At 44.7% G+C, this 23030-nt stretch overlaps 1 protein-coding gene across 1 annotated transcript in view; it reads right to left on the minus strand.

The window, feature by feature from the left end:
• The window catches only part of HS3ST2 (heparan sulfate-glucosamine 3-sulfotransferase 2), an 81733-nt gene that overhangs the window by 2045 nt on the left and 56658 nt on the right, over nucleotides 1-23030 (minus strand). The gene's annotated exons all lie outside the window — the stretch shown is intronic.

Here is a 23030-nt window from a genome sequence, read left to right on the forward strand (position 1 = left end):
GGCGAGGCGGAGGAAGGCTTGTTTTGTAGGAATAGCAAGTGTTTCAGAAACGGGTTCTGATGTCTTTTCCTCCTGAAACACATCTCAAATACACCCTCAGCATAAGCCTGAAGAAGCGCAGGACTCCAGGCCCGTCGGGGCCTCGGTCGAAGTCCGGCAATGCAAGCTCTCGCTCTGTTAATTTTTAATTTCCTGGCTCTGCTTGAGACTTTAGGGAATGAGGTGGGAAACTCTGAAGTCACCTTCCCAGGAGTGTCTCTTTCAGGCCTCGATGGAGGGGAACACTCCTGGCTCCCAGTTGCTACTTCTTTCTGAAGGTCAGGCTTTACCTTAAACTGGTTTTTCTTAATCCTGGCTGCACATTAGACCACCTGAGGGATTAAACAAACAAAACACAAAAAACCAGACAACTGATCCTAGACCACCTGATGAAACACATTTGGGAGTGGGTGCTTTTAGAAAGCCCCTCCGATGATGCAATGTGAAGGCAGAGTTGAGAACCACCTCTAGATCACTTTCCCCAGGCCTGACACCATGATTTACCAATCCTCAAAGCATTCATCCTCACGTCCCCTGGAATATAGACTCCTGGTTCCTAGTTGTCTTCCTCCCAGCTCCTATCATCATCTCCCTCCAATAACGTGGCCTCACAGTTGTTGGACCAAGTATGTCCACTTTTCTCTTCCCTTTTAGCAACTCTTCCTCACGGCCATCTCTTCGGTCTTGTCACTGGAATTGCCCTAACTATGAAATGGTTCGCTCTGAAATTCTACTCTAGGACCACGTGGTGGGTTGAATGGTGACCTTCCAAAAGATATGTCCACCCAGAACCTACGAATGTGACCTTATTTGAAAAAAGGGTGTTTGCGGATGTAAGTAAATTAAGGCTCCCGAGATGAGATCCTTTTGGATTAGGGTGGGCCCCAGATCCAAAGAGGAGTGTCTCTAGAAGAGAAGCGGGGAAGAGACACACAGAGAAGAAGGCAAGGTGAAGAAGGAGGCAGAGCATGGAGTTATATGTCTACAAGCCAAGAAATGCCAAGGATTGTTGGCAGCCACCAGACGCAAGGAGAGAAGCTTGGAGCGGATTCTCCCTCAGAGCCTCTGCAAGGAGCCAACCTTGCCGACAATTTGGGTTCCGACTTCTGGCCTCCAAAAATGTGAAAGAATACATTTCTGCTGTTTTACGCCCCCCAGTTTGTGGTAATTTGGTATGGCTGCCCCAGGAAACTAACACAGATTACAACCTTATTTCTTTCTCCTTTACCACAGTCTCAAACTCATTATATCTGATTTTCAAATTCATCTATGGTCCTCTTGATTTTACTTTCTTCCACACCTTCTCTGAACCCAATGGACAATCATTTCAATAGCATCATCATCAATATCATCATTATCGTCATTATCATCATCATCGTTACTTTCCCTGTACTATTTGCTCTTCCAGTCTCTAGTAATGCATCCTTCCAACCCTTCAGGCATTCTCATTCTGTCTCTCGGTTGACAAACAGCAGTAGAGAAAGTTGCTGATCCTGACAACTGAATCGTTTATATTTGTATTAATTTAACCCTCAGCACTGCTCAATAATCTTTATGTTTGTCTTTACAGACCCCCCCCATCACTCTTCATAGTAAGTGTTCCAAATTCTTACCATAAGCTCCCACTCCTGTCACCCACCCAAACACACAACTAGTGTCCCACTACACTGAAAGGTGTACGCTTCATCCTTTCTCTCCTCCATATTGAAACTGACTGTTATCTGCACCCATCCTGCGCCCCTCCCACGAGTCTCCGAGGACAAGGCAGGCAGGGGCTCGCCTGTCCACCTACGCTCTCAGGTGCCTTCCCTTACTGCTTTCCCTGCAAACCTGCCCATTATCCCCTGAACCTTCAAAGTCACTGTGCAACGGACAGGCTGATAGAACTGATATTTTCCTTCCAGGCGTAAGGTCTATAATGGATCCTTGTGAGTTGAAAATTTTAATAGTATTTATTAATATTGAGTAGGCCACTATTTTTTTAAATAGGATATCTTTTTTTTTTTTTTGAGGAAGATTAGCCCTGAGCTAACTACTTCCAATCCTCCTCTTTTTGCTGAGGAAGACTGGCCCTGAGCTAACATCCATGCCCATCTTCCTCTACTTTATATGTGGGACGCCTACCACAGCATGGCTTTTGCCAAGCGGTGCCGTGTCCACACCCTGGGATAGGAACCAGCGAACCCTGGGCCACCAAGAAGTGGAACGTGAGAACTTAACCGCTGCGCCACCAGGCCGGCCCCATAAATAGGATATCTTTATTAGCAAAAAATTACAAGTGCTCTTGAACAGAATTCTTTGGCTAGATTTTCTTAGAAATCCAACTCTATTATAATATGACCCCGGTACATGTTGTAATTAGGTGTTAGTCTTTAGGATGAGAGTAGACAAAATTATATAAATGCAACAGGGCATTTAAACTTAAGGACTTTCCAAACTCTATTGGGGTTATTGATATAAAGGTCTTCCCTAACACAAAAAAGTTGACCTGAGAAGCCATTAAATAGATTTCTCTGCAATATCCTTTAATACACTAAAGAACATCCCAGGGTGGAACTGAGGATGCAGCATTTCCCAAGCTTATTTGACTAAAGAGCTATGAACTTTTGCCAGGAGCACAACTTAACATCTCTCTCTGTTACCAGTTTGGAAAACTCTGACCTGCTCCACTGATCTTTGGAGCATCACGTCATCCCCCGGCTGTGCATGTAAGTGAAGCTCCACCCTTCTGATTCCTAATTGGCATAGCAGCTGCAAAACCTAATTACAAAACTAAGAAAGATGTGAACACCAGACCGTGAACACCACCACACACGCATCCTCAGGCCTGAGTCGAATGGCTCCTGTGTACTTCAAATTTTCTCTGTCCCACCAAAGGACGCCCTTACATATTTCTTTCTCCTTAGGTCACTGGAATGGAGCATCCGAGGCCTGTGTGACAATAGCGTGCTTGGAGACTGAAGCTACATGTCCCCACTCTGTGCACATGTGGGGGTATGCATTAGACTTTTCCTCAAGGCTCATTTTTCCTCTTCACGTCATCATTTAAATTTTGCTTACTTGTTTCCAGCTGTTAACAAATAGCTGAACTTTTCTCACCCTGAAACCCTCTAAGCTTCAGTCTCCTGTCTTTTCCAGGTAGCTCTGCATAAATTACTGGGAGAGAGTCTAACACTCACCATTTGGACTTCCTCACCTCCCATCTGTTATTCTAACCTGCTCAGCAACAATTTTCCCTACATCTGGTAACAGCCTCCAGATTTTTCTTTAAGGAGCTTCTACTCCTGCTTTGGATAAAATCTTAGCAGGCCAAGGGGTGGGTGCATGACTGAAGTTAAGCCGATCAGTGCCAGTTGTGTCATAAAGACAAAAAAAAGTCTCATAAAGACTGAAAATGCTTGGACTGAATCTTCCTACCAGGCATAGGAGCCTGGAAGAATCTCTTTGTCAGTTTTTCTTACCAAATCCCCTCAGCTGCCTTGGTTCTTGCCCTTTCTGAGACCCGATTCTTCTACTTTCCCCTGTATTCTGTAAGTTGCAACACATCCTTCTAAAAACTTACTACTACTTGAAGTTAGTCAGAGTTGGTTTCTGTTGCTTGCAACCCAAGAACTCTGACCTATCTTTCACAACCTAGCTGCCTCTGTGTGGAAGCTACGCTCACCCAACTTGATTGTAAGCTCCATGAAGGCAGGGCAGGGCGCTCCTTATTTGCATCTCCATCTCCAGAGTCTACCTCAGTCCACGGCGCAAGTAAGGTCTCCACCAATATTTTTAGAGTTTAAATGAAACCAACAACCTGTCTAATCCGGTTACGCACTGAAGCCCTCGCCCCATTTTCAAATTCCTAACTCTCTCCAAACCATTCTGGATCTTCCCGCAGGTCTGCCTCCCACTGCTCTCATTCTACCTGTGTCTTCCTGGATGACCTCGTTCCTTCCCCAGCCTTTAACCACCACCTGGGAGCTGCTGACTCCCAAGTCTGTGACTGCAGCCCCAACTTTCCACATGCTCCCGACAGAATGTCCAACTGTCTGTGGACTGGACACCTCACCTCAGCAACTGAACTCGCCATCTTCTTCCCCAAACTGACTTCTCTCTTTTGCCTGTTCTTGCAAATTATATCACCATGAATCTACTCACAAAGCAGAAAAACCTCAGAATCACTCTTTGTGTTTATCTATTGTTTTTTGGTGAGGAAGATTGGCCCTGAGCGACCATCTGTTGCCAATCTTCCTCTTTTTGCTTGGGTAAGATTGTCCCTGAGCTAACATCTGTGGCAATCTTCCTCTATTTTTTGTATGTGGTACGCCACCACAGCACGGCTTGATGAGCAGTGTATAGGTCTGCACCCGGGATCCGAACCCACGGACCCTGGGCTGCCAAAGTGGAGCACGTGAACTTAACCACTATGCCACCAAGCTAGCTCCACAATCAATCTTGATTCCTCCTCACATCTAAGGTCTTTCGTTCTTGTAAGCTCTCACCTCTCTCCCTCCTTTCCTAGCCCACTCATAGAGCCTCAGGGCCTTGTCATCTATTCCTCTGACAGGAGATTTCTCTCTGACCTCCATGCTTCTATTCTCTTCTCACTTTCAATCCACTCTGCATTCTGTGTCCACCAGGGAAACCTTCCTAAAGCAAATTCAATCTTGTCAACCCTCAGTTATCCTTTGAATGAAGCCCATGTTCCTTGACTTGGTACTCAGGCTGCTGCCTACCTTCCCAGAACTCATCTCTTGCCACCTCCTGGTAACCCGATGCTCATGCCATGCTGAACACAAAATCCACTCCCCAAACCACAGCCTGCCCTTTCGTGTGTTTTGCACTTGCTGAGTGTTTTGTTTTTATTTTTTAAGACTCTGGGTCATCTTTCTTGACTCTTCACCCTGGTGAACTTTTTCTCCTCTTTCCGATCCAAGCCAAAAGTCATACCCACCCTGGACCCTTTCTTGTAACTGCGTGGCACTCTGTGCACCCAGCCACCAGGAGCCTCATCCCATTTTGTGGAACCTATTAGCTATGCATCCATTCATATCAATAGATTTTCAGCAACTTGGGCAATGCGTTTCCTGTTCAGTTTTGCCTAGCACAATACTTGGCACAACATAGGTGCTCAATAAATTGATCAAAGATCCAGTGTCAAAGGTAGGTGCCTATTGAGAGGTTACCTTGGGTCCTCAGAAGTGACTAGTGTCAGTTTATGAAGCCCAGCCTTTTCCCAGCATTCTGGCCTTGGGCAGAGAAAGGTTTTAGCAGAGAGTCCTGGGGAGGGAGGATCATTGCACTGGTTTAAGAGTGCGTCACGGCCACAGGTGCTCAGGCTCACAGACTGAGGTAGTCCAGGCTTTGCGTCCACCCAAATCTCCAACGGAAGAAGCTAAAATGAGATTTAAAGGAACGCATCTCATGCCATTTCTGTTTTGCCCCCTGCACACGGTGCTTTGCCCAAGGCTCCCTCTAGTGTTGAGAGAGGACGGGGCTGTGGTCACTCTGCAGTGTGGCCGGAGGGGAGGGAGTGGGGAAGTCAAGTTGCACACTGGGACCACCTGGAGGGTTTTGGAGATATGTAAATGGCTGGGCCCCACGGCAGACTGATGAAATCAGCAATCCGGGAGTGGGGCCTGGGCACCTGCAGTTCTAAAGCTCCCCAGAGGACCCTGGGCCTAAGCAGCACTGGTGCAGCCCGCGTGTTCCTTTAGCCACTTAGCCTGTGATATAATACAGCTGTTCATGAGCATCACCTGGGGAGCACCTTGGGAAAAAGAATTCCAGGCCCCTCCTCTGTACATTCGGATTCAATGGGCTTGGGGTGCCGTCCAGGAATCTACATTTTTAACAAGCTTCTCCATGATTCTTATGATCAGAGAAGCTTGGGAGGCGTGCCCTCAATAAAAGCTACTCTCATAAATAACACAATTGCACTCATCACTATCTAATATGCCATATATTTATTTTTATGTCTGTGTCTCTGCCATCCCCGCCCCCAACCGTAGACTGTAAATTCCAAAGAATAGGGTTGGTGTCTGTCTTGTTCATAGCTGTATTCTCAGCACCAAGGGGCTGACTGGCACTTAGTGGGGGTGTAGTAAATATTTGCTGACGGGAAACAGAAAGGCGGGCTTTAATCTGAGAACAATCAGGAAGAAGCACACTTGTGTGCCAGCTGAGACATGTGCCTCCCCCAACCACCAAAGTCTGTACTCTATCTTCTTCCCGAGGGAAAAATCACAGATTTCCTGTGGCCCCTCCAAAAAAAGAAAAAAATCTAAATACTCTCTTGTCAGCTGGAGGCTCTCTGGAAATGATATTTTTTGACCCACCTAGTGGGGCAGAGACAGCTGCTTGGCCCCACTGTCCACACAAGGGACATCCCGTGTGTGTGTTAGCTCCTGGGAGCCCGTCTGAGCAGGGCCTCACTGGGAACGTACAGAATTGGCACACCTCTGATTATTACCACTAGAACCCTCTGGAACATTTCATTTTCTGCTAAGTCTGTACCTTCCGTGTCTGTGTTCTGGAAGGCCTCGCTGCCTGGGGGCCTTCAGTGATTTATTAGCTCCTAACTGGGCAACCAGGCTCCTTGGAGGGATAATTAGGAGCGGAAGAGGAGGGGAAAGGCTTTATTGCAAGAAACTGGTTCTTAAAATGAAACCTGTTAAAGCCACATGTGCTGAGCGGGGCGCAGGCCCAGCACCTGTGGCCGTTTATACTCGTCTGGTCGAGAGGAGAAATGAGAACCACTTCCTCCCACTTCCAGAGCCCCAAATCCTCACACTTATGTGACCCAGGAGCAAAACATTACATCCCAGCGTGAACTCCATCAATAATTCTTCATTCCTCACAGGATAAAGGCCTTAACAGGATTTATGTGGCTTTTCTTAATCTGGCCCATGGCCACCCCGGGCTCTGGCCAGACAGGATGATTCAGAGTCCTCCCTGCCAGACTGTACTTTTCGTGCTACGGGACCTTTGACATGTGCCCTTTGAGGGAAGCCCTCTGTAGCCTGTCAGGCAAAGCTGCTCTCAGCTCTTAGCTCCTCATCACCTCCACCACAGAGCCTTCCCTGACTGTGTCCTCATTATTTCCCGCTTCCGGGAAGAGTTAGGCATTTGTCACCCTGTGATTCCATGGTACCCGCTGTAGACATGGCCCATGTCTTACGCATTATCTGTGTCTATCATCGCCTTAGAGTGTAAGGTCACAGAAGGCAGGGATCATGACTGTCACATCTCTATATCGACAATGCCTGTCCTGTGCCTGGTATGCATCCATATGTTCATTCATCAATCAAGCATTTATTGAGTACCTACTGTACGCCAGGGATACAAAGATAAGCATGGTATAGTCTCTGTCCTCAAGGTGATAACAGCCTTGTGGCCCACAGGGGTGGGGGAAGTCACCTTCTCCCAGTGTGAGGGACAGCACCTGAACTCAGCTTCCCACAAGGGCTGGTGGCATCCTCCCTCTGGCAGGAGGGGCTCTGCCAGAACCCAGTTTCCCACCAGTCATCAAGGTCTCCAGGGGCCGGGCAGCAGGCTTTCCCGGCTAACTCCTATAAACAGCTGGCACCTAAGCCCAGCCTGCCTGATGTCCCTGAAGTTTGATTATCCCCCAGCTGGTGAGGCTGCTCTCACTCCCACCCTATGAAGAAGGAAGCGGATGGAGGTGTGGCGGGGGGAGGCCCTTCCCTGGGGCCTAAAGCCAGTTTGTCCAGACCCTGACATGTCCCTCAGGCTGACGGTGAGGGAACAGAGTGACCCACGCCTGCCTCTTCTATCAAGGCCCTTGGCTTGCGAGTTTCCCCAGCAAAGCCTCGTCTGTCCACCACCCCTGTGCATTGTGGAATTTGTCCTGAGGCCTGCCGTGTGACAGGCGGGGACCAGAAAGGATCCTCCCTGCCCGATATACCCGTGCAGCGATGGTCAGGGGCCAGGGCTGCTTCAGTGGCTGGCTGTGAGTATGGGGTTTGGAAGCAAAGAGCCCTGAGTTTGAGTTCTGTCACTTGCTACGCATAAGAAATGGGCACTCAGCTTACTTCACTGAGCACGATGCCCTCCACGTTCACCCACGCTGTGGCAAATGGCAGGATTTCCCCCTTTTTTTTATGGCTGAGTGAAATAAGCCAGACACAGAAAGACAAATACTACATGATTTCACTTATACGTGGAACCTATATGTCGAACTCATAGAACCAGAGGGTAGAATGGTGGTTACCAGGGCTGGGGGTTGAGGAAATGGGAAGATGTTGGTCAAAGGGTACAAATTTTCAGTTATAAGATGAATAAGTTCTGGGGATCTATTGCACAGCATTGTGACTGTAGTTAATAATACTGTATTGCATACTTGAAATTTGCTAAAAGAGTAGATCTTAAGTGTTCTTACTACACAAAATGCACACAAAATGGTAAGTATGTGAGGTGATGGATGTGTTATTAACTTGGCTGTGGTAATCATTTCACAATGTATATGTATATTAAATCATCACTTTGTATATCTTAAAAAAGGGGGGGCATGCAGCATACGTCAGCCATACACATAGTCTGCTACAGACTAAATGTTTGTGTCTCCCCCAAATTCATAAGGTGATGCCCTCATCCCCAGTGTGACGATGTTTGGAGGTGGGGCCTGTGGGAGGTAATTAGGTCATGATGGTGGAGCCCTCACAAATGGGCTTAGTGCTCTTCTAAGAAGAGACACGACAGAGGTGATCTCTCTCTCTCCACCATGTGAGGACACAGCAAGGAGACATCCATCTGTAAAGCAGGAAGAGTCCTCACCAGGAACCAAATCGGCTGGCGCCTTGATCTTGGACTCCCAGCCTGTGAGAAATCAATTTCTGTTGTTTACGCCCTCCGGTCTATGGTATTTTTGTTATAGCAGCCTGCGATTCTGCACCCAATTCTGATGTGTGAGTTTTTTCCCCACAGCAACAGGCAATTCTCCAGCTGGGTGTCCTGCCATTCAACTCAATTCTGACACTATCTACCTGGAGACAGCGTCAGATCCCACAGGTTAGGGCTCAGTCCTACAGGACTGTCCCCCACACTGCAGACACCAATTGCAAGTCCAGATTGTCACCTGTGCTTCTGACAGACAGCTGTAAATCAGAGGTTCCCACCACCCCCTCCTTGGGTTCGATTAACTTGCTTGATTAGCTCACAGAACTCAGAGAAACAGTTGACTTACTAGGTCACTCGTTTTTTACAAAAGGATACAACTCAGGAACAGCCAGACGGAAGACATGCTTAGGGCAAGGAATGTGGGAAGGGGCTCCAAGCTTCCACACTCTCCGAGCACACCACTCTCCCCTAGTCTTCAGGTGTTCAGCAACCTGAAGCTCCCCAAACCCCGTCCTTTTGGAGTTTTATGGAGCTTCATTACATAAGCATGGTTGATTAAATCATTGCCCATTGGTGGTTAAACTCCATCTCCTGTCCCTTGTCACTCTCCGGAGTCAGAGGGGTGGGAATCACAAATTTGGTTCTCCTGGCAACCGGCCCCCATCCTTCAGGTGTGGTCCAAAAGTCACCTCATTAACATAACCAGACACCTTGATCATTTTCATCACTTAGGAAATTCCAAGGATTTTAGGAGCTCTGTGCCAGGAACAGGGATGGAGACCAATATATATATTTCGTATGATACATCCCACTATCACACAGCCCGAGCTGACGGAGACATGGTCATAGACACACTGGACGTAAGCCGACCCCTGAGACTTCCTGTGCAGTGCCGGGGGGCCAGGTGCGGCTCCCTGCTCTCTAGGAGGCATCTCTCTGTCTTCACAGTAACCCCAGGAGGCAGGCCCTCCCTGAGTCTTGTTTGTGGGCTGAGGAAAACTGGGACACCCAGAACCAAAGTCAATCATCAAAGCAACGCAGCGAGTTGCAGAATCTGGATTCAAGTGTGACTCTAGCAAGAGAAGAAAACGTGAGGATATAAAATTAATCTTGGCATGAGGACAGCCTTTCTAAGCATGAGACAAAAATCATAAAAGGAAAAGACTGAAAAGTTAGACTACCAAAGAAATGTAAGTCTCAGAGATGGAAAGATACCATAAATAAAATAAAAGGAAAATGACTAATTGGAAAAATATTTGCAGCATATAAGATAGAAAAAAGGGGATGATTTCATATATATATATATATATATATATATATACAAACATATATATTTATATATTTGATATACTTTTTCAAAGTTCTTGTAAATCAATAAGGAAGAGAGAAGCAGCTGGTAACACAAAGGAACAGAGGCCGTGAGAAGAGCTATAGTGAAAGAGCTACAAATGGAAAATAAAGATACGGAAAGATACTTCATCTTTCTTAAAATTAAAGAAATGCAAATTAAAACCATAAGATAATATTATTCACCTATAAGACTGGGAAATATATTTTTAAAAATTGTAACAGTTATTGCTGGCAGGAGTGTGTAGAACTAAGTATTCTCAGTGTTGGTAGGAGCACAAGTCAATGCAGTTTTTAGGAGGACAATTAGATATTTTCTACCCAAATGTAAAATGCACATCCCCTTTAACCCAGTAACTCCACTTCTGGAAGTTTAATTGTACAAGCACATAAACACCTGTCTGCAAGGACATTCGTTGCAGCCTTTGTGGCAGAGATGGGGAGGCGTCCACCTAAGGTCCCCTGGGCACCCCTCCAGAGTATAGCTGTTTCCCGACGGCCTGCCCAGCCAAGGACTACACTTCCCAGCACCCCCTGCATCCAGGTGGGCCCTGTGGCTGGTTCTCGTCATGGACAGTGATTAGAAGTACAGTGTGTTTCCTCCAGGCCAAGATGCTTACAAAGTAGGTGTGTGTTCTTCGCTGTCTGTTCTGTCCACCAGCTGAATGCAGAGAACTCAGAGGCCCTAGAAGGGGGCAGGTCCAAAAGGCAGAAAAGGCATGGAACACCACCTACAACTAGGAAAACAGCCCCCTTGGACTATTGTGAGCAAGACACACTTTGGTCCTTGGGTTTGTTATAGCAGTTGGCATTGACCCAGCTACTAACAGAAAGAGACCAGAAACAACCTGCATGTCCATTAGTAGGGAGCTGGTTAAAGGAACTATGGTGAGGCCAGACAATAGATGATTATGTGGCTGTTAAAAAATGAGGTAGGTCTACAGATATTGACACAGAAAGGAGACCAAGAAGCATTATTAAGTGAAAAAAGCAACCTTCAGAAGAGCGAGTTCAATATGTGCCTGTTTACATACAAAATACACAAATATATGCTAGTATGGATATGCATAAACCATCTCTAAAAGGAAACACAGTCAACTGCTACCAGTGATGACATCTGAGGAATAACCTTGGGGACCCGGGATGGACTGTAGTATAGAATGGGACTTCATTTCCGCCTTTACCATCCTTCACTCCTTGGATTTCTTTTCCTTTGCCGTGAGCATGTATTCTTTGCAGCGCAAAGAACTATGTTAAAAGTCTCCGTTGATATTCTTGAGATCACCTGTGTGGAAGCAGTTTCGTGGAGTGAGGGGGAGGAAAGGTGTGGGTGGGAAGCAAGGATAAGGGAAGCAGAGAGTGTTCAGCTCCTCTCTCAACAAGCTTGGCTCAGAAAGGAGGAAGGGCGATCGTGGGTGTGGAGTGAATGGTTTTGGCTGCGGCATGTACAGCTCTGGTAAGTTTCCAGGCAACTGGACCTCAATTTCTCAGGTGCCATTTGTGGCTAGGCTGGCCTGGCCGTGGGGACACTATCAGGGCGTCTTCTGGGGGTAACTCCGGATCTCTCACTTCTTTTCTTAGTCTGGGCTTTTGGAGTCCTTCCTCACACTTAAGCCTTCTCCATTTTTTAGGGAGAGTGGGTCCCTTAAGTCAGTGCTTCTCACACAATGTGCATTTGAATTGCCTGGGGGTCTTGTTAAAATGCAGATCCTGATTGTAAGTTTCGGGGTGGGGGCCCAAGATTCTGCATTTTTAACAGGCTCCGAGGTGAGGCTGACCTGCTAGTCACGGCCCCTGCTTTCACTATCGAGGTCTTAACGGCCGTCCTGGCAACACTGGCACAGACTGCAGTCAGTGAAGGTTTCTTGCGTTAAATGAAATTGGCTCATTGATGTTAGGTGAGGAAATGTGGATGGTTTGATTCAGAAGACCCAGATTTGAGGCCCAGCTTTCCCATTTCCTGGCTTTGGGACTTTCCGAGTAGTTTCCTCATTGTGAGATGTGGATGATGATAATGTGGACTTCACCTGGCTGTTTGAGGTCTAAGCTGGATCAACAGGAGAGTTCCATGTAAACCGTAAAGCACTGGGTTCCTCTTTCTCCATTTAATTTCCCCCTTTAGTGTAAGTCTTTTCTTCTTCATTTTTTTATTGAGATATAATTGACATATCACATTATATTAGTTTCAGGTATACAACATGATGATTCAATTGTTGTATATACTGTGAAATGATCATCACAAGAAGTCTGGTGAACATCTGTCACCTCACAGTTACCATTTCTTTTTCTCATGATGAGAACTTTTAAGATTCCCTCTCTTAGCAATTTCCAAATACACAATACAGTGTAATTAACTGTAGTCGCCATACCGTACAGTTTGTCTTTTTTGTTTTCAAAAAGGCGGTCATCCGTCCCTCTCCCACAGCCCTCTATCTCCTTTTCTTCCCAAAGTTCTTGAACTAAAGCTCAATGGCTCCACCTCCTCACATTCATCCTCGACTTGTCACATCTGCTTCCCACCCTCTGAAGTGGCCCTCTCCGAGCACACCCTTAAATGCCAGTCCCACCTTTGATCCTAGTCTCGTCTCACCTTCCAGTGGCATCTGAGGCCCTTGCCCCCTCCTACGTCTTGAGGAACGTATTTTTTTCTTCGCTTTGGGAACACACTGTCTTGGTTTCCTTTTTATCCCTCTGAGTAGTTCTCCATACAAATTTCAGTTATTTTTTCTCGACTTACCACTTATCCCCACCTCGTCTCAGTTAACGGCCCCACCATCCACCAGTTGCCTCAGCAATACCCACATCTCATCTATAACCAAACCCAACTGGTAACCTCCTACCCAGTCTCTTCTGACATCTGTCCCAGCCAGCTCAGGACCCATCACAGCTTCCTCATTCATGGTCAGAGCTGCAAGGAGCAGCTCAGCATCTTTCTCCTGCTAGGCTTTGCTTTACAGCATCCATTCTGAGCCAGTTCGCTCCTGTGTGACAGTCCCCAGTGACATCAACATCCAGGGAGCAAGATGGTGGCTTAGGGGATCTGCATGCCCCTTACAGTCTCCCAAAGTCAATATAAGTGGAAACAGATGGAGGGGAGGAAGAGCGAGAGTGCTGCTGGACAACATCTAAAAAGGGCAGATTGGCTCCACTGCCAATGCCCGATGGCCAACACAAAGGGGTCTCAGCACAGCTAGCAATTCCGCCATGTTCCTCTTGCCCGACTTTCTCTCCCACTCCGCAAGACTATTTCAGAGCTTTTCTGTTCTTTGCAAATAATCAAAGCCTGCCCTTTCCTGCCCCTCTCAGCAGAGGAGCTCACATCAAACTCCATAGAAAACATAGAAATTGTTAGAATGGAATATCTTCAGTATCCTGCTGCCAAACACATAAAGTTTTCCATGTGACCAGCCCCAGGCTGAGGATGGAGCTGATCAACCCAGTGGCCTTCTGATGCCAGTCTTCACCTCCACCTCCCAGTGTTCCTTGCCTGCAGTGTCCATGGAGGCCCCTCTCTCCACCTGTGCTCCATCCACCCTAAGGACCTGTCAGTCCCCACCAGTTCTGAATGCTTCCCAGGCATCTGCAAACTCCCCAGGAGATGGTGGTATGAGTCAGGGAGTTTATTTTATTTTTAAACACCCAGCTTTACAATCTCACACTGCAGAGTCCCCAGGGGTACCAAGTTTTGCAGGGTGAGTTCTGCAAGCCTGTCCCACTTCCTGCAGCATAACAGTGCCCCCTAGTGGGGGGTGATACAACTGTAGCTGTTGGAGAGAACATCTCCTGCCTGTCCCTCCACAATTCCCTATTGCCTCTTTGGGAGAAATCAGCGACCGTCAAGAGTCCTTTCCATTTTGTCTCCCACAGATGCAGGTGGGAATACAGAATATATTAATGGTTGCAAAGGGTTAGCAGGGGTTGGTTTTCTGATCATGCAGGGAGCAAGAAGAGCAGTGTGCAGTGCTGCTGGGCAATGCACTGTGGAAGTTAGCTGCTCAGATATCATCCAGGCCTCTGATGTGCCCCAAACTGAAGGTATGGTTGTTGAGTCAACAATACTTTTGCAGAGTCCAAGGCCCACCCAAACTGTACGAATCTGGATTCTTGGCCAGGCTAGGGCGTAGAATGGGCCACCCCTGCATTTCAATTCTGGAAGGCATCCAGGATGCCCAGCTAGATGAGCTGGCAGACATTCTTGAATCCCTCAGTCCTACCCTTCCCTGTCTTGAGGCCTTTCTGTTCTTTCTGCCTGGAACACTGTCCCTGGCTCCTCTCATGGCTCAGTCCTTCTCATCTTCAGGTCTCTGTTCAAATGTCACCACTCTCAAATGTCACTCTCTAAACTCCCTGGTTTATTTCCCTCATAGCTTTAAGCACGATCTGCAATTATCTAGCATATCTGTTTGTTTATCTATTGCCTTTCCTCCCAATTAGTGTGCAAATCCGATCAGGAAGGGATGGTGTCTTCCTTGCTGAGTGTGGTATCTTCAGTCCTTGTCACTGTGCCATCTCATCACAGGCAGCCACAAAAGAATGATTCATGCTTGTCGAATGAATAACATGGGAAGGAACCAAAGCCTAAATCAAGAAGATCTGGGCTCCTTGAGGAAATGCATCAGCCTGAGGTCTTTAGAAAGGGTTTCCCAAAGTGCGGTCGCTTATCATCTATAGTGTGCAAGTGGTTCGTGGATGAAACTTCCACTTTTTACAGTTATGTGTTTATTTTAGAAAATTGGAACTATGACATCACCTTTACTCAACCGATTTTATTGCTTGGGATGAGGCTTAAATATGTAGTGAATATAGGAAATGTGAATTTATCTAAAGACAAATATTAAGTAAATAATAGTAAAAATGGTACACGAATATGGAAAAAAAGGTGATCCTTCAATGACTAAAGTTTGGGAACCTCTGGCATATAACAATGTTGGTACAGCCAAAGGGTATCCAAGCCAGAGTAACGTGGACATATACTCTTTCAACAAATAATTATTAAGCACCTACTGTTTGTCAGCCAATATGTTCGGTGCTGAGGACATAGCACCTGACCTCACGGAGCCTCTGGTCTGGTAGAGGAGATAAGGGACAAATAAACAAATATATAATTACAACTTGGGGTAAAGGAAAAGGGCAGGTAATACAATGAGTGGTCAGGGAAACCCCAGAGGAGACATTTGAGCAGAAGCTCAAGAGATGAGCATTGGCTTGGATGAAAAGACCACAGGTTGACATGAAAAGACAACAAGATAAGAAAAAAAGCAGGGATGGATGAGGTGAGATGGTACCACAGAGAATCTAAAAATGCATTAGCAAACTATACAGAGCAGTAAAAAGTAGAACTAGTGATGTGGAAAATAGAGATCAGAATGAACTTTAGCCCAATCTTGGATTTCTTAAGTAAAAGTCCACAGATTGAACTGATGAGTAAGAAGGTGACATGGAAGACAGAGTAGTCACAGGCAATGTATAGTTTGTGATGTTATTGAAGAAGAAACTCGAAACAAATTGGACAGAGCTATAGGCAAAGATTCCACTAAACAGACATTTCTAGAGATAAAAGATGGCTATGTGAGCAGATCATAGGCCATAAGAGCTTCATCCAAACAAAATGAAACCCACATCTGTGAATCCATCCATCCACCCATCCATCCATCCATCCATCATCTAGCTATACAAACATCCATCAGGGCAAACATTTTGAATTAGACAAAAATGTAAAAGTTTTATAAGTATTATAGGTGCCCAGGACGGATAAAGCAAACAAAACAGTTTTTCTACAAATTCAAGCCAGAAAAGGACTTTGTAGCAGCATTAAATGCTGGAAAAACACAGATCATTAATAGACTTTTGCAGAAAAAAATTTGTGACTCCCAATACTTAGCTCTTAGCCAATTTTCTTGTGAAGGCAAAAAAAAAAAAAAAAAAAAAAACTACATTAAAAGATGTGCAACAGCTTGAAAAGCATTCCACTCACTTTCCAAAAAGTTCCTTGAAAATAAAAGCAACCATGGGAGTGATGGGGTCAGAGAACTCGAGAATGGGGAAGCTGTGCATCACAGGGTGGTGACTGGGATGGAAAAAAGTGCTGGGTCCCAGTAACTAATCAATTCAGCTTCTAATATCAAGATTTTTAAAAAGAAGATATAAAAATTAATAATTCATATCTCAATACAGTTGAAAAAATAATTTGATAAATCAAATCCAAAAATCCCAGATTACATTAACAAAGACTGAGATGTTGACAACAGAGGAAGGAGGGGAGGGCAGGGGCACAGTGCAAGTACCTGAGATCTTTCCCAAAAGGCACGGCCACTCATTTACTCTAGTAGAGAAACGTAAAATGAAAAATTAAAACACAGGACATATATCTTCCGAAATACTGGAAAATAAAAAAGCAGAGACAAGGCAGCTCATATAACAAAAGAAACAGGAAAGGAAAGCAAGAAAAAAATAGCCAAAATATATAGAGCAAGATGACAGAAGAATAGAAATAAGACTGATTGTGTTAATATTAAAAATTATTGAAAATAGGTGAAACACAAAACTTTTTTTAAAATGACAACAATAAAGATTTCTCATTCTGAAATAAAACCTAGTCATATTTGTTTTTACAAGACCACCCCAGAACACAGGGACAGAAACATTTTCTGTGAAAATGGAGAGGTTCTGATACATCAGGAAAATGACAGTCTCAAGAAAGCTAGAGTCATGATATTAATACCAGAAAAAGTAGAATCCAAGGAAAAGACATTCACTGACACCAAGTGGATCATTTAATATTAACAGAGGGCCCAATTCACAGTGGTACTTTCAGATAACCTACACATAGGGCGATTCACAGTGGTACTTCCTTATAACGTGGTGGATCAAACACAGTGTTTATCTCCACTCCCTCTTGGGTCACCACTAAGTGGATAATGAATGGATAAAAGCTAGAAAGTCAAAACATCAAGAGAAAGGATGAAGACAGCAGCAGACAATGAATAGAGACATATTTTTGGAAGAAGGGAGGCTGATATTAAGCTGAAACTTAAGTGGCTGTGGGGAGAAAGGCAGCGTCACTAATAAGAAGAAAGTGAATTCTTGCCACAGAATCTTCCAACAGCTCCAGAACTGGAGGCACCAGGGGCCTTGGTGGGGTGAAAGGTGCAGGCAGAAGCACAGTCAATGTTAGAGGTCTCAAAAAGGAGCAGCTAGATCTGCAGAGCTTGCCCCCAACCCTACAGCCAGGCCGCGGCCCCACTCCTGGTAGAGCAGGGACTCAGGAGATTATCCTTGGGAGCTATGAAGTGGGCAGCCCCCGGGCACTGGGCACAGTGGGGCGGGGCGAGACACCTGCCAGGACGCCGGCAGGCAGGCTCATCTACCTTGAGGTGACAAGTGGAAGAGCCCTCTCAAGAGAAACTGACCAGTCAAGATTTCAAGTCATATCTCCCAGAGCACAATTTCTTAAAAGAAAAGCTGCCACGTCCCATTGAGATCCACATCACTACATCGAACACAGAATCCCAATTCAGCACAGAAATCAGTCAAAATAAAAAAATGATCATTTCAACAGATTCTGAAAAGGCAGTTTGTAAACTCAACATCCATTACTAATGAAGAAAAAAATAACCTGAAGAAACCAGGAAGGCTGCCTCTTTAACATGAAAAAGAACATCCTTCTCAAACCCATGGCCCTTGCATGCTGAAGGATGAAATAATATCAATAGCCTACATTGATTGAGAGCCATGTGGCAGGTGCAGTTCTACGTACTTTCACCTGTATTATCTCATTTAAACTTCACCCCAATATCACCAGGTGGGTATTTGTATTAGCTCTATTATTCACATATGGAAATCTGGCACAGAGAAGTCACCTGCCCAAAGACCCAGAGTACTGATTGGTGAAGCCTGGAAATAAACACAAGCGTTTTGATTCAGTGCCTGCGCTGGTAACCTCCAGGCTATGAGTCTCATTAAAGTTAGGCAAGACAAAGATGCCTGCTAACACAATTAATATTTAATATTGTTCTATAATTTATAGACAGTTCAATTAAAACTTTAATAAATGGTGGGATGGGAAATCGTAATATTAGAAAGACATCCGGTCTTCTCAAATTAATCTATAAATCAAATGTTAATACCAATCCAAATCCCAAGAGGACTTAAAAAATTGAATTTGACATTACAATTATAAAGTTTCTTTTGGATGAATAAATTAAAGATGAGCGCCAATGTGTTGTGTTAGAAGGAGAAATTATGGGGAGGAAACGGCAATGTCACGCGATATATATTATAAAGCCGCAGTAATTAAAACAGTGTGGTTCCGGCTCAGGAATAGGCCAATAGATTACTAGAACAGAGTATGGAATCAAAAATAAGCACCACTATATAAAAATCCCAAGATAAAGGTGCGATTAAATAAAGGTCTCAAATCAGTTGAGAAATTATGGATTATTGGGACTTTGTGGGGACAATTAGCTACTTGATTGGGGAAAAAACGAAGTTAGTTTTCCCCACTGACACCTACACCAATATTAATTCAAGATGAGTGAAATAATTCAATGTTAAAAAGAAAACAATGGAGTAAAAGATTAAAATATCGGTAAATATGTATATATTCTTGAGAATCAGGAAGGCTCTATAACCATGATTCCAAAGGAAGAAAGCAATGCACAAGACTCAACATGCGACCACATAAAAATTTTAAGGTTTGGAAGACAAAAAAATCACCACAGGGGAAATAAAATGCAAAAGAACAAACTGTGTTCCAGATATAATAGATAAATATTTAATATCCTTAATAAATAGACCTTTCATAAATCAATAAGGAAAACACCCCAACGGAAAACTGAGGGAAGGATATAATTCCTGAAAGAAAATATAAAATTGGAAAAATATTGAAAGTCATAAGATATCAAAACAACACAAATTAAATCCAAATAAGATAGCATTTTGGCCTATCACTAAGTTAAGAATTATTTAGTGTTATCCATGGTGCATAGAAATGTGCGCTCTCATGCAATGCTAGGATTGCAAATAAGTTTAAATTTTATGGAGGGTACTCTTTAGAATTTATCCTGTTGAAATGTTAGGATATTTTCAGAAAGACGTATATTATAAGGATGCTCAACACGGTATTATTTACTTAAATAGTGAAATAATAGAAACAACCTAAATGTACACCATACCATATTGATGAAGCGATGGTATATGCATTTAATGAAATGCTATGCTGTGATTATAGATGACATTGCAGAAAACATTTAAGACACGGGGAAAATGCTGGTATTAAATTGGTAGGTAAAAAAAGAAGTTAGAAAACATTATATATACATGATAACGGGTCTCCATGCGTGTGCAAGTGTGTGTGTGTGTGTGTCCTTGGATGTTAAAAGGAAGGACTTGGTTCCCTATGATAGTCTGGCATCCTCTACCTCTCCAACTCTACATAAACATACCACCTGCTGTGCTTGATGACTTTTCCTGAAAGGGTGTGTAGAATAGGCTGTTCTTTGATATTCACACAAAATCCTTCCCCACTTTGCTCCCAAAGCATTCACAAATTCTCAATAGGAAATTTCAGTACAGAGCCATAGTCTGTTTCAGCCAAACAACTTACAACAGCAACTTCAAGGAGAAAATAAGGTGTAGATGCACAGAATATATTGCATGATACATAAGAACACGGGTGGGTGGGCCTGGCTACGGGCTGGAAGGAAACTTGTTTTTCATGACGTATCCTTTTCACATCCTTTGACTTTTTTTGTCAAGAGCATTTCTTTCAAATGGAGAGTGCAAAAGAGGAAAAAGTACAGATTTTGGAGCCAGACGTGTCTAAGTTTGAATCCCTGTCTCGCCACTTCATGTAGCCTTGGGGAAGTCACTAACCTCTCTCTGAGCCTCAGTTTTCTGCAGGCTTGTGGAAAGGATAGGAGATGACACGTGGAGATTTCCCAAGGTGTCAGCTGGTGCATAGTAGGCGCTTGTAGCTGTAGTTATGATGGTTAATCTTGTACCTGCCGGAGACTAGGAGAGCTGAAGCAGAATGTAATTATCCATGTTGGAACAAAGCCAAGAGACCCGAGTCTTGCGAAACAGGCTGTTGCATGTTCAATCAGGATACATAAGTGCACACAGACACAGAACACACCGAGGGCTTTCCCCGGGGATCGGGGAGTAAAATGCATTTTACCATAGCGCATCTGCTAGTTGTTTAAAATTCCACAACTAATTAACCAGAATCCTCATCAGCAATCTCCACGTGGATTAACTAAACATGTCAGCAAACCCTGGCCCGTTTCTGTTAAACACAGGCAATTTCTTCTACCCACTCATGCCTCCTGCAAGATGCTGAATGCCTGGGGAGTTGAACAGCAGACAGTCTAATTTCTACTTAACCCACCGGAAGGTGGTCAGTTTGACAGCTCTTTAAAATTAGCAAGGCACAATAATGTAGTGGTCAAACCCACAGACTCTAGAGTTGGTCTGACATGGCTTCTAATTCTAATTGGTCTCCTTTTAGCTGAGAAGTCATTGGTAAGTTATTTAGCCTCTGTTGGACTCAGTTTTCTCATCTGTTAAGTGGGGCCAATCCTCATTGGATTATTATAGTAATTAAGGGAGAGGATGCAGGAGAATTAAATGTACTTTGCACAGCATCTGGTGCTCGGCAAGGCCTCAAAAAATGTCCATGAAACAAAGATGCATGTGCTTTTGCATCGGAAGATCCACAGGGAGGATAATGTCCCCGTGATGGCAGTGGAGAGGGCCTCTACTGCAGAAAGAGGCAGACGGCGGGCTCTCTGTAAGGAACCCTGTAACGACCAGGAAAAGAGTGGCCAAGGACATTCACATTGTCCTCTGTGTTAAGCTTATAAATAATTTGCTTAATAAATATCCCCAAAAGGAAAACTGTTTAAAAGTATGATTCCATTTGGTCAAAAGCATATCAACGAAAAAAAAAGTAATGCTCCTTTAAGAAGAAAATCTCTTTAGAAAACCTCAAAGTCTGGTTATTACTGTGAATATCTAATGGGATCTCTCATATATCAACAGTTTTTCAAGGGGTGGGCTGTTGTATAAATGTAACTAATTATTATTTAACTCCAAGCATTTATGTGAAAAGTAATTTTCTAATCAGCAAGGCGGTCAAAGGAGAGATGTCAGAGCTTTTTTTTTCCTTTCTGATCGTACAAGATTGTCATGGGGAGACGTGGATTTTTCCTTATTAGATCAAGAATCTTGAAATGGAAGAAGGTAGTCACTATTTAACTGCTGTATCTTGAAATCCAATCTAAGAATAGCCATTGCTCAAAAGGCAGCTCTTTAGTCTATTTTATTTTTATTTTAAAGAAATATGTTTGTCAAAAGTCCATTATTTCCCAGAAAAAGGTTACAGGCGATTCCCCCAATCTCCCACCTCCTAATTGTGGTGAAGACCCTGTTGAATGTGTCCAGTGTAACCCCACGGGAAGCTCTTTCAGAGCAGTGACAACTCAGGGCTGAGCTGTGAGCCAGTCTCCACCACGAAGACACTGGGCCCCCTGGGCAAGTCACTTCAACTCTGGGTCAGTTTCCACACATACAAAATGGAGAAAGTCATATATTTCTGCAAATGGATAATTTTATGTGTCAACTTGACCGGGCTAAGGGACGCACGGAGAGCTGGTGAAACGTTATTTCTGGGTGTGTCTGTGAGGGCGTTTCTGGAAGAGATTAGCATTTGAGTCAGTAGAATGAGTAAAGAAGATCGCTTTCACCACTGTGGGCGGGCGTCATCCAATCCTCTGAGGGCCCGAATGGAACAAAAAGATGAAAGCAGGGAGAACTCACTGTCTCTTCTTGAGCTGGAACTTGCTTGTTTTCCTTCCCTCAGACATCGGGGCTTCTGGTTCTCAGGCCTTCAGACTTGGACTGAATTCCACCACCGCCCTTGCTGGGTCTCCAGCTCACAGATGGCAGGGGGTGGGACTTCTCGGCGTCTGTAATCACGCGAGCCAATTCCTATAAGCAATCTCCTCCTATATATATATCTGTATATGTCCTATTGGTTCTGTTTCTCTGGAGAACCCAAATACAGTTCCTTCCAGGGCTTCTATGAGGATTAAATAAAATGTACATAAAGTGTTAGCACCGTGCCCTGCATGTGAGCAATGCAAGGCTTTGAGGGAGCAAGCTCACCTGCTGAGGGGCTGGTAGGGCGGGCAGAAGACTCAAAGTGCAATGAAACGTTTGAAATGACCGTTGGGAGAACGAAAGGGGGAGGCCACAAGGCACACACACAAATGACTCAAAAATGCTAGGGACTCTGACGATGGTTGGGATTCCTAATCCAGAAGTGGAATCAGTGCCACAGTAACATCTTTAAAGCTTGAGGTATAAACCAGCGAAGGAGAGTGGAGCGAATGTCTCCTTGGGTTCTTGAGTTTGTTTGTTTGTTTTAAATCTATGAAACCGAGGTCACTTTCTGGGCAGTGTAACAGCACCTGCATCGGCCCATTACTTAAAGTTCTGCAAGTCGATTCCTGCCCAAGGGGCCCGGCCAAGGGGGAAATGGGGAGAAATCCAGTCTCCATCTGGCTTACTGAGCTGCCTCTCTTGCAGCTGCATTTACTGGGAGTGGCGCCTCTGTCTATTTCGCACGAGGCTGGTGGTGGCTAGGCTTCACACTAGGAATCTCAGTCATCGAGGCTGGGGCCACAGGTGGGTCACCCAGGCCCCATGTCCAGTGGAGTGATGCAAACCCAGTAGCACCCCCACCTGGCAAGCTGAACTTGCTAAGAAAGGTTTCTGCCTTTTAGCATCAGAGAGAGAAA

This window comes from Equus asinus, chromosome 14 (genome assembly GCF_041296235.1).
Source record: "Equus asinus isolate D_3611 breed Donkey chromosome 14, EquAss-T2T_v2, whole genome shotgun sequence".
NCBI lineage: Eukaryota > Metazoa > Chordata > Mammalia > Perissodactyla > Equidae > Equus > Equus asinus.